Below are 12,867 nucleotides of genomic sequence, written 5' to 3'. Positions count from 1 at the left end.
GCCATTTGCTTGCGGGTGTGCGACCGATGTGAAGTTTTGACTAATTCCCATACTTCGGCACCATTCTTGGAACTTGATATCTTTGAACTGTTTGCCGTTGTCGGAGATCAGTACCCGAGGTAGCCCAAAGCGACATACGATGTTCTTCCAAAAGAAGTTTTGTATGTTTCGGGCTGTAACTATTGCCAGGGGTTCGGCTTCTATCCACTTTGTGAAATAATCTACTGCTACCACTAGGAATTTTCTCCCGCTTGTCGCTGGTGGGAATGTCCCCAGTAGGTCGATGCCCCATTGGGCGAAGGGCCATGGACTGGTGAGGTATTTGAGGTTGGCAGCGGGCTGATGGTGGATGCTGGCATGCTTCTGACACTTGTCGCATTTTCTGACGAGCTCGATTGCCTCTGTCTTCATCGTTGGCCAGTAGTATCCTTGTCGAAGTGCCTTTTGGGCGAGGGCTCTGCCCCCCAGGTGTCCGCCGCACAAGCCTTCATGGATGTCGCGGAGTACCAGCTCGGCTTCGGCTGGGTGCAAGCATCGCAGATAGGGGAGCGTGTAGGATCGTTGGTACAACCGTTCGTCTATCATGATGTATTTGGCTGCCTGGCGCTGCATCCTCTTGGCTGTGTTGCGGTCCGCAGGGAGGGTTCCGTCTAACAGGAAGCTCGCGAGTGGGTCGATCCAGCTCGGCTCTGCTTCGGTGACGGGAGTGACCTCTTCTGCCCCACCGAGAATGCTAGGCCGAGGCAAGTCCTCCACGTACACGGTTCTCCTGGCGTTGTGGCTCGTGCTAGCCAGTCGGGATAGGGCGTCGGCCTCAGCGTTCTCTGACCTTGGGATTTGCTTGATGAAGTGTGATTGGAAGTTGAGCAGAGCTTCCTTTACTTTTGCTAAGTACGCAATCATAGTGAGTTCGCGTGCTTCGTATTCGCCTGTAACTTGGTTGACCACGAGCTGGGAATCGCTGCAGATAACCATGTGCTTTGCTTCGACCTTGCGCGCTAGGTTTAGCCCGGCTATCAGTGCCTCGTACTTCGCCTCGTTGTTGGATGCCGCGAACTCAAAGCGTAGTGCATATTCCAGTTTTGTTCCGCCCGGGCCGCGTAGCACTATTCCAGCCCGGCTGCCTTGTTGGTTAGAGGAGCCATCTACATGAAGGATCCAGGGCTCCTCATCCCAGTTCGCGCTTGGTCTAACTAGGAGGGAAGCCACGCTGGCTGCTACTTCACGGGGTTCGGACTCGTTTGGCTTGGGAGCTCCGAGTTCACCCGAACTGGGGACCTCGGACTCGACCGGCTCAGGGGCTTCGAGGCTAAACGTGCACTCTGCAATAAAATCTGCCAAGGCTTGGGCCTTGATGGCAGTTCTTGGCTTGTACCGGAGATCGTACTCGCTGAGTTCGATGGACCACTTCGTCAGCCGGCCGGAAACCTCGAGTTTGAGTAAAACTTGTCTCAGAGGTTTGTCGGTCAGGACGATGACGGTGTGGGCCTGGAAGTACGGGCGGAGTTTCCCTGCTGCTATCACCAGGGCATACGCTAGCTTTTCTATCTGTGGGTACCTTGTCTCTGCTCCCTGCAAGATTTTACTAACATAATATATGGGTCGTTGGACCCGGTCTGCCTCCTTTACTAGTACCGAACTGACCACCTCGTCGCTAGCCGAGAGGTACAGCTCTAAGACTTCGCCTTCCTCGGGCCGAGCTAAGGTTGGCACATTGGCGAGGTAGCCTTTTAGCTCGTCAAACGCGAGCTGACAGTCTTGGGTCCATTTGAACCCTTTGCCTTTGATTGCTTTGAAGAAGGGTAGGCAGCGATCTGCCGACTTGGACATGAAGCGGCTTAGGGCGGCTATGCGGCCGTTTAGCCTTTGGACTTCTTTTATTTTCCGAGGTGGTCTCATATCTAGGATGGCTTGTATTTTGTCTGGGTTGGCCTCGATGCCACATCGATTGACAACGTAGCCCAGGAACTTGCCCGAGGTGATGCCAAAGACACATTTGTTGGGGTTTAATTTCATGTTATACTGACGCAGGATTTGGAAGACAGAATCTAAGTCTTGTATTAATTCTCGCGAAAACTGTGTTTTGACGACCATGTCGTCTACATAGCACTCTATCTTTGTGCCGATCAGGGGCCGAAACAGCATATTTACAAGTCTTTGGAAGGTCGCCCCGGCGTTTTTTAGCCCGAAGGGCACATGACCTTGTAACAGTATAGACCGAACTCGGTTATGAAGCTGGTTTTTTCCTCGTCGGACTGGTCCATCCGGATTTGGTTGTAGCCTGAGTAGGCATCCAGGAAGCTTAGCAATTCATGTCCCGAGGTCGCGTCCACTAGGCGGTCGATCATAGGAAGGGGGAAGCAGTCTTTCGGGCAAGCTCGGTTCAGGTCGGTGTAGTCGACGCACATGCGCCACTTGCCGTTCGCCTTTTTCACCAGCACAGGGTTGGCCACCCAGCTCGGGTAATGGACTTCCCTTATGAAGTCTGCCGCGAGGAGCTTTTCGACTTCCTCGTCGACCGCTTTCCAGCGCTCCGGGGCTAAGTTCCGTTTCTTCTGTCTAACGGGTCTGACTAAAGGGTCAGTGTTAAGTTTGTGAGTTATAAGACTAGGGTCAATACCGGGCATATCGGCCGCGGACCATGCAAAAATATCTAAATTTTGGAGTAAAAAACTTACCAGTTCGGTCCGTAGGGGTTCCTTGACAGAAGCACCAATCTGGAGTGCGCGAGCTGGGTCCGTAGGTGAGGTCGGGATCGCGACTGTTTCTTCTGTTGGCGAGGATCATTCTTCGCCTTGCTCCGTAGGCCGCTCCAGATCGAGGTTGCCGGCCGGCTTGGACTTGCCTTTTTGGGCGGCGACGTAGCACTGGCGGGACTCGAGCTGGTCGCCCCGCACTACCCCCACACCGAAGTCCGTAGGGAACTTCATTGCCAAATAGTAGGTAGAGACCACCGCCCGCAGGATATGCGTGATTGGCCGTCCTATTATGGCGTTGTATGGGGAGGGGGTCGCGACCACCAGAAAATCGTGGTTGAGTCTGACCGCACAAGGCCACGTGCCGACTTCCACGGGCACCGTTATCTTTCCAAGGGGCCTGACTTCCTCTCCGCTGAAGCCCACCAGGGGAGTGCTTGCATGTTTTAGTTCGCTCCTTGGCAGCTGTAGCCGATCAAACGCCGACTTGAATAGGATGTCCGTCGAGCTGCCTGAATCTATGAGCACGCGCCTAACTTCGAAGTCGCTGATCCTGAGTTTAATGACAAGTGCATCATCGTGAGGGTAGCGAACTCCCCGTGCGTCGTCTTCTGTGAAGAGGATCGGCTCCTCGGTCTTCAGCCTCTTCGGGGGGTTCCGCTCCTCGAGAACCTCTTCGCGAACTGAGGTCCAGGATGCCGCTGATGTGCACCCCGCCACCACCGAACCTCCCACAATTACATGGATGGTTCCCCGAATTGGCCTTTCTGCCGGAGGCTGTCGCTGCATCGGTTCGGCAGGCCTGCTGCTAGTCTCTGGGGCGTCTTTTAAGTGTTCGCCCGGCTGATCCGCTTTATTGCTATTATTGTTGTGCTGTACAAAGTTTCTTAAGTATCCGCGACGGATGAGCCCCTCTATCTCGTCTCGGAGGTTATTACATTGCTCGGTACTGTGACCGTGGTCCCTATGGAAACTACAATACAAATTCTTGTTTCTTTCGTTCGGATTTCCCTTTAGGCGAGGTGGCCATTTCATGAAGGGGGCGTCCTTGATCGTCATTAGGATCTCGGTCCGCCTCGTGTTCAGTGGCGTGTAATCCGTCCGAGCTGGCAGGGGAGCTCGGAACGACTGGTTCGGTTTTGGGTCCCGGGCCGGGTTTTTTCGGTCGGCCGAGCTAGAGGGCTCGCCGTCCCTCTTTCTTTTCTCGTTTCCGCCCTCGGTTCTTTGGTTGATTTCCTCCTCCGTCCTCATGAACTTGTCCGCGAGCTTGAGGAACTCGGCCACGGTCGCGGGCTGGTTAGCTACCATGTGCCACTTGAATTCCTTGTGCGTCACCCCTCTTTTTGCTGCGGCGAGCTGCACTGCGGGGTCTAACCGAGGTATCTGTAAGCATGCCTCATTGAATCGTTTGATGTAGCCCCGTATGGGTTCTCCTTCCCTTTGGACTACTCCGAAGATGCTTTCCTTTGCTCTGGGGCACCGTTTGCTGGTGACAAAGTGTGCAATGAAGACCTGCACGAACTGAGCCCAACACTTTATCGATCCGGGGGCCAGGTTCCTGTACCAAGTGCGTGCTACCCCCTTGAGGGTGGTGGTGAAGGCCACGCACATTCATGATTCGTTGGCTCTGGCGAGGTGCATTTGGGACTGGAAAGCGTCCCCGTGGTCATTGGGGTCGAAGGACCCGTCATACTTGTCCAGGGGCGGGAGCTTGAAATCTCTGGGCAAGGGGACTGCCAGGAGTTCTGAGGCGAGGGGGGAAGGAACTGAGAGAATTGGGGCGACTCCTACCTTGTCCGAGCTCGTCTCGCCTTTGCCTCTGAGCTCGGATAGGACGCGGGTGGCAGTTCGTCGACTTCAACGGCGCCTTCGCTGCTGAGTGGGCCTTGTACTGGCGCTGCTGGCCTCCGTGTTATCGAGCTTGATGGGCTCAGAGTGCTGGTAGTCCGCTGCTGCCAGTGCGCCGAATCGGTTTTCCACCACTGGGGACTCCGGTTTGGAGACCCGAGGTGCTGACCTCGCGGGCGAGGTTCCTGATCCGCCTGCGAGCCGCGAGGCGGGGATGACTTTTCTTTCTCTCCGGCCTGGAGACGAGGCCTGGCTGTTTGGGGGGTTCTGGGGCCTAGGGGCCTTTCCTTGGTGGAGGCGCCTTTACTGGCTTCGGGGCAGGGTGGCGAGGTGGAAGTAGTGGTTGGTTCAGTGTCAGTTGGGGGAACTGCTGCTGATAGTGGTATTGGGAGAGGTTGTGCAACACTTGGTGCTGGTGAAGCTGGTGTTGCTGGAACTGCTGCATCTGGGCTTGCATTACCCGCATGCATTGCATCAAGTCGTCCAACCGATTTTGGCTAGCTGCTAGGGGGACGGCGGTTGGTTCAGTGAAGGTAGTCTCGATGGGAAGAGGGAAGGGGATGTTTGCGGAAGGTAGGCTTACAGGTGCCACTGCTTGTGGCGTAGTCAGATTGGGGATTCCATCCACCGTGAGGGGGATGGTGAACTGCCCAACACACACCACGGGAACTTGGAGCTGTTCCCCGGTGGTGTTTGTCTCTGTGCCACGTCCGGTGTTGCTGGATGAGGCCATGAGTAATGAGTTTTTCAGAGAAGAAGGAAAGGGTATGAAAGTTTTGGAGGGAGGCCTTTTGAAGCGTTCCCACAGATGGCGCCAATTGTTGATGCACAATCTGGCCGGTCTTAGCTGTCGATGATCTTGCCTCTGAACTGAGTAACAGGGACCTGAAACGGAAGGAGAAGAGAAGCTCCGGGGAGAACCCGGCGTAAGGGCTCCAAAGCTCAAGTTAGAATCCTTCAAAGGCAAGATAAACCAGATAGCGCAAAAGTTAGCATACCTCGTTCCTGGGGGGGTAGAAGCCTTTTATAACCACCTCGCGCACTCACTTCCAGGCCTCCGTCAGGTCGGGCATGATTACTTCTGAACTCCTGCCAGTTCGGGTGTCATTTCCTCTGGCCGGCCAGAACCGCCACTGTTCCTTTTGTCGGAGCCGTCTCTACGGCTAGTGACGACGATTGTAGGTGGCGGTGGCAGGAAGCCGTTTGAAATGCGGCTATCAGGCGTCAGATTCCAAATCAGTCAGGCGCGTCGCCCTTGGATACGGACGTCCTTGGTGTCGGGTACGTTCGGCTGGCCTGGTGCTTTGGAAGTGAAGTGTTGGAGTGGCGAGCGAGGTGTCTTGAGTTCGGTTTGGAGTGTTCCGAGCTTCCGTGGGCCAGCTCGGGTCAGCTTTGTGAGGCTTGGGGCCCAGTATAGTTCGGGCTCCTTGCAGGGAGCTCGGGTTCTCAGTAGGGAGCTCGCTCTTAACAGGGAGCTCGGGCTCATAGTAGGGAGCTCCCTCTTAATAGGGAGCTCGGACTCCCAGTAGGGAGCTTGTTCTTAATAGGGAGCTCGGACCCTTAACAGGGAGCTTGCTCTAAATAGGGAGCTCGGGCTCCTAGTAGGGAGCTTGGACTTGGGGAGCTCGGGTTCTTAGGGAGCTCGGACCTTTAACAGGGAGCTTGCTCTTAACAAGGAGCTCGGGCTCCTAGTAGGGAGCTCGGACTTGGGGAGCTCGGGTTCTTAGGGAGCTCAGACCTAACAGGGAGCTCGCTCTTAACAAGGAGCTCGGGCTCCTAGTAGGGAGCTCGCTCTAAATAGGGAGCTTGGACCCTTAACAGGGAGCTTGCTCTCAATCAAGGAGCTCGGACTAAGTACAGCGGTCTAGAGTTCGGGCTCGGTAGTGAGTTTGGACTTGCTTCCGATGTTCGCTTTGGGCGCTCTACTGTCCCGAGCTGCTTGCCTTTGCCACGTGTTGGGCGATCGCGAGGTCGGGCCAAATTTCCCTTCATCACCCCCCTTTGAGGTTTTTTATTACATATGAATAAATTTGCGGTGACCACCCCTCCACTACGAGTAAACTTTGGGGTTTAAAGAAAAATGTAAGCAGTAGCGGTAATACTAGTTTTTTACCTTATTGTAAATCATTAATATAAATAGTTGAGTAGGGCGACAACCTATGTTATGACCCACATTTTTTTCTGAAATTTTCTCCTCTTCGTGTTCTCTCTTCTTCTTCTCTTCTTCTCTTCTTCTCCTTCTCTTATTCTTCTTCTTCTTCTTCTATTCTCTGCATTCTTTCTTGTTGAATTCACATCTAAACTGATTGCAGTCTTACTAGACAAGATTAACTTGGTTTTGCCTTTCGAAACGAAATCAGGGTTTAATAACAAGTTTTTGTTTTTGTTTTTATTTTTTTAATTTGGTCAATGTCACAATTTCAAAAACAAGTGAAACTAAATACATTCATATTGTATATAACACACTATATGGGGTATTATCCCATGTGAATAATTTTTTTTGTTGTTGCTAGAAATCAAAACCAGTTGGTCATGTTAAGATTGTTTCAATTGTACAACGTATCACGTAAGTACCACCGACACCCACATTCATGGGTTATGTGAGCATGTGCACTCAAATTAATAGCTTCAATCAACTTGCAAGTCAACTTTGACCAATCATCATCATCATCTCCTTTTCTTTTCTTTCTTGGCTTGAGCCAAGCACACCAATGGGAACCTCCTTGGCACCACAACCTCAAACTTGCTGTCTATCTTCACAAGTAGGGGTGTTAATGGACCAGTTTTGGGTTGGACCCAGTTAAATCAAAATCAATTTGGATGGATTGGACAGACTAATAAGACATATTGAATTGGATCAATCCAAACTTAATGATCCAAAGTATTTATTGGATTGGATTGGACTTGGTCCATCCATAATGGATTTATATTGGATTGGGTCAGATTTAACCAATATCTGGTCCATTAATAGAAGATAAGAATATAGGTGTTAATGGACCAAGTTTGAATTGAAACCAATCTAAATTGAAACCAATTTGAACAGATTGGATGGTCTAAACATTGAATTGGACTGGTCCAAGATGTTTTGCAGTATTCATCAGATTGTATTGGACCTGGTCCATCTGTAGTGATTCATATTCAACCGGATCAGATTGGACCAAATCCAGTCCAAATGACACCTCTATTCACAAGTACATTTCAAAGTGTTTACCCAAGTTTGTGTCACTTTGCATGTGGGTCATCAAGTTAGCCACACCATACCTTTGGATCACGAGCCTTGGTTGCTCTGAATCATCTACCATTCTACTAAGTGCAATCTGTCAGGGGCTCATATCTAATACCCACGAGCTGTTCCCACATCTCTACTCACAAGACATTATAGCTGCACATTGAGAATATCTCCCTTGTCATTCGTGAAAACAATTTGTGGGTAGTAAATCTAGAACCCATCTGTCAATCCTTATTGTAGTTTTCAAAACCGGACCGGACCGGACGATCGGACCAGACGGTCGGACCGGAAAAACCGGGAATCAGACAGGTGACCAGTTCCGTTTTCCCCAAAAACCAGATTCCCTCCCAAAACTGTTGATTTTGGTCAACGAAGGTTAATGAACCGCTGAACCGAGCAATTGACCGTTCGAACCATTCGAACGGTTTTGACCATTTTTATTTTTTTGAATTTTTTATTTTTTTGTCAGAACGGGCCGAGCGTTCGATTCGAACAATCGAACCGTTCAACCCGAGAACCGGACCCCTGACTAGGTCGATCACCATGTCGGTTTTAAAAACCATGATCCTTATAGCCCATCACCTCCATCGATTCACCAGCCTCGTTTCTTAAAATTTTTGGATCAATAGACAGAATTTATTAATGACCTAGGGTTCTTTACCCATAAGCAACAACAAGCCATATTCGACCATATTTTTAAAGATATTTGACCATTTTCAATTTACAAAGCATTTATGTAGTTGTTATTGCAGACTTTCTATATGTTTTTTCACTTAGGCCCTGTTTGCTTTTCGGTAAATTACTTACTCGGGTAAATACAATTACCTGGGTAAGTTTTTCCTTGGAAGCACTTACCCGGGTAAGTGCATTTACCCATGTTCTTTTATTTCCTAGGTAAATAAGGTAATGACCATTTTATCCATAAAAATCCATTATTAAAATGGGCATTTTTGTCCCATTCAAGTGTTAGCAATTTTCCCCTAGGTGGAAAAATTATTTACCCACCAGGAAAATAAACTTTTACTGGTCCCCACATAAATCTAAAAATGAACATAGGATTCTTGGTCAATGGGAACTAAAATCCCATTAACCATTTTTCCCCACTCAAAATCCAAAAAAAGAACACCCCATTAAAAATAAACAAAATACATCGTAACATAGTTCAAGAGTGGATTAAATATTAACAGAATGTGTATTAGGTTTTCTACATTGATGACAGTTGCTAGTCATACAATTGGAGATTTGAATATATATATACAGAATAGCTACACAATCAACAGTCCTAGTTGCATATTATTTGCTTTTGTAGATCGAATTTATTTGTGCATTAATGGCTTTTTGTAGACCTCTCAAAGGATGATTTTGAACTTTTGATGGTCTTTAATTACCAAAAGAACAAAGAACTATTGATGGAAAATTTGCCAAGAAAGTCATGGTTTGTGTGGAATTGTGGTTCAGACCAGGACTCTAGCATAGACAAATTTTCAGTGCTAAGCAAGGAACACTTGTTCAAGTGTAAAAGTAGAGCTTCAAAGCTGTCAATAGATCGGGTATCTAATATGGGGACTGGTCCAATTCAATGTTTGGACCGTCCTATCTATTTAAATTGGTTTTAATTTGGACTGGGTCGTTCAATCCAAATCTGGTCTATTGACCCGTATTCTTATCTTCTGTCAATGAACTGGATATTACAACCCGACCCAATTTAATATAAATCTATTACAGACAGGACAGATCAGGTCCAATCCAATTCAATAAATACTTTGAAGTTTAAACCAATGATACTGAACTGGCCCGGTTCAACATATGTTAGTTCATCTGTCCTTCAAATTGGTTTTTATTTGGACAGGCCCAACCACCCAACCCAAACTCAGTCCATTGAGAAATCGGATTCAGTTGCTCACAAGATCATATTCACATCATTCTCACAGTTTGTTTACAGCCAAGCATTGAGAATATCTTTATACTTGTATGCTTTTTTTCATGAAAGATATTCCCAATACAAGGGTGCAAAGGAATGTGTGAACGGTCTGAGGACCGAATCCGATTTCGTCCATTGGCACCCCTACCTAGGACCTCAAATAATCCAGTATTCACCTGGCTTGGCCGTCCTCCACAGAGCTGGGTTAGATTGATTTCCTCAGCACCTGATTTCTCAATCCGGTTTGTGTAAGCCATGTTCTTCGGGTTAAGGATTGCACCCAGAAAATTTCCATGTGGCAAGATGGCTGGGACCCAGGAAGGGCCCACATCTGACATCTCCATCTTGTATTTGTAGCAGATCCGGAACCTTCAATTCTGGGGCCAAATTTCAGCTCCAACGGAGGAGAAAATGTTAAGGCACTTGAAAGCTATCCTTTCAGCGCTCAAAGTTTCAACCCAAAGCGTCGATCAACTCGCCCAAATCTTCGCCAAATCCATTACAACTGGTCTCATCAACAGTATTGTCACCTGGAATTGTATCATTAGAGCCTATTCTAAGAGCCCAACACCCATCAAAGCCGTCTTCATATACAACTACTTCATTAGAGCATGCTCTATCTCTCCTGATAATCACACATTTCCTGCATTGCTCAAGTCTTGCACTCGTCTACTTTCTTTACCAAAGGGCAGAGAAATCCATGCCCATATCATAAAGGCTGGCCTAGAGTCAGATATTTATATACAGAATTCTCTCATTCATTTTTATGGGTCAGGAGCCATGATGGAAGAGGCAAGACTTGTGTTTGATTTAATGCCTCAGAGAGACTTGGCAAGTTGGAATTCGGTTCTATCAAGTTATAGTGCAAGTCCAAATTCATGGTTTGAAGCCTTGGTTCTGTTTAAGACAATGGTGGTTAATGGCATTGGAGTTGATGGAATCACCCTTGCTGTGGTATTGTCGGGTTGTACAAAGGTAGGAGATACAAGGTGTGGAAGATCAATCCACGGTTATTTAATAAAACTGGGCATTAGACGTAACTTGAAATTGGAGAATGCAGTATTGGGTATGTATGCTAAAGGTTGTGACATGGATTCTGCAATTCAGTTGTTTCATGAAATGGTGGACAGAAGAGATGTTGCGTCACATACAATTTTGATCAATGGCTACACAGAGTTGGGTTTAATAGATTTAGCTCGTTGCATCTTTGATCAGATGCCTGTTAAAGATTTGATTTCATGGAACTCGATGATACATGGTTATGTTAAGGCCAAGCGTCCAAAGGATGCTTTAGAACTTTTTGAAAAAATGGAGAAAGAATTTGTAACACCAGATGAGACCACTATTGTGAGTGTGCTTTCAGCTTGCTCTAGCTTATCTGAACTGCAATTAGGAAGGCTGGTTCATCATCGATTTATCATGCAAAGGAATATAAGAATAGATGTTTTTGTTGGAACTGCACTGATTGATATGTATGCCAAATGTGGGAGTCTGGAGGAAGCTGTAAAAGCGTTCTATAAGATGGAGCACAAGGATATCTTCACCTGGACTGCGTTGATCACAGGGTTTGCCAGTTATGGGCTTGGGCACAAAGCTCTGAGATTGTTTGAGCAGATGGAAAAGGAAGGTATAGAGCCAAATGAAACTACATTTGTTGCAGCTTTGACAGCATGCAGCCGATCAGGTCTGCTTGAGGAAGGCCTCCTTTTGTTTGGTAGGATGGTGGAGATTTATAAAATCCAACCCAAGATTGAGCACTTTTACTGCCTGATAGATTTGTTGAGTAGAGGCGGGTTGTTATACCAAGCAGAAGAGTTCATTGAAGCCATGGCCACAGAAGATAGAGTTATAGCCTACAAGACTCTGCTTAGTTCTTGCATGATTTATTCTGATATCAGTTTAGGAGAGAAGATTGCAGAACAACTTGTCAAGTTGGGTTCTCAGAACCATGAGGTTTATGTATTGTTAGCAAATTTCTATGCATTGACAGGAAAATGGAACAAAGCTGTGGAGATAAGAAGTAGCATGAAGGAATTTGATATGAGAAAGAAGGCAGGCATCAGTTTTATACAAGTGGAAAACATTGAAAATTCACAGGCATATGAATCAAAAGAAATGACTAACTATCCAGTTTAAGGAATGCATATATCCAAATTTCGTTTTTTTTTTTTCATTCTTAATTTGTTTGGTTCTGTTTATTTCTAATTTCAAGGTTTAAAATTTTGTTACGTATCGTATCAGGCCCTTCCCGGTATGCCCCTGCAGGGGTTGTATTGGGTCAGGCCATGGTTCAAGAGGGTAGGCATGAAACATATAGAACGACAAGGTTCAAACTCTGACATCCATGCATGAAACATATAGAACGACATTAGTAAGGCATTTCACATAAGCGCTGCTAGTCATACACATAGGAGTGCAGCAGGAACGGCTTCTGGATTCAAAAAAACGTTTAGGTCCTTTATGTAAAACCTTATCCAAGCATGCTGTTCCCATTTCAAGCTGCATCATCTCTACCAAATACAAGTTTTGAACGTCAAGACTATGTTTTGGTTTGATAAAAAATAAGAGAGAAACACAAAGTTTAGGGAAATTTGTGGAGCGAAAGAAAGCACTTGTGAAATTTTGTGGAGCTTACATAAAGAAGAAATGGGAATGTAACACCACGATGAGTAGGGCTGCAACTTGGTTGGGCCCAATTCGAGTTACATATGTAAAATTAATATTTTTATTCATCAATATAGTTTGTATTGGTTTCCTAGAGTTAATATAATTGAGATCTGGATGATAATGATGAGGCTCTGTTTGGTTTATCAGAAAATAAGAGAGAAATGGAAAGTTGAAAGAAAGACATTAAGAAATTGTATATAATTCCCTAATAACTTTTTCTCCAACTTCCTATTTTTCTTGTATCAGTGGTGTGCTTGCATTCTATCCTTCCTGACAGACCTGAAAGATCGTAGCTACTCTCATAATGCATATTGGACAAGAGCAGGGTAGGCTCTCCTAGGCTGCAGTGCAAGTTCTTTCTACCGACTTGCACAAGTGCAGGTGAACCCTCTGAACATTGGAAAAGAGGTTCAGGGAAGCCAAAAGACAAATCAATTCATTCAATATAACTGCTCAATACATCAATATTTATAGCATCAGCTAAAAAATAGGCAAAACGGACCAGG

The 12,867-nt window shown here is 47.0% G+C and overlaps 1 pseudogene; it reads left to right on the top strand.

The window, feature by feature from the left end:
• Positions 1 to 10,105: 10,105 nt before the first annotated feature.
• LOC104607879 (putative pentatricopeptide repeat-containing protein At3g15930 pseudogene) lies at positions 10,106 to 11,830 on the top strand (annotated as a pseudogene).
• Positions 11,831 to 12,867: the final 1,037 nt, after the last annotated feature.

This window comes from Nelumbo nucifera, chromosome 7, assembly GCF_055504915.1.
Source record: "Nelumbo nucifera cultivar China Antique chromosome 7, China Antique-T2T, whole genome shotgun sequence".
NCBI classification, from domain to species: domain Eukaryota; kingdom Viridiplantae; phylum Streptophyta; class Magnoliopsida; order Proteales; family Nelumbonaceae; genus Nelumbo; species Nelumbo nucifera.
This window is presented reverse-complemented; position numbering and strand designations above follow the sequence as displayed.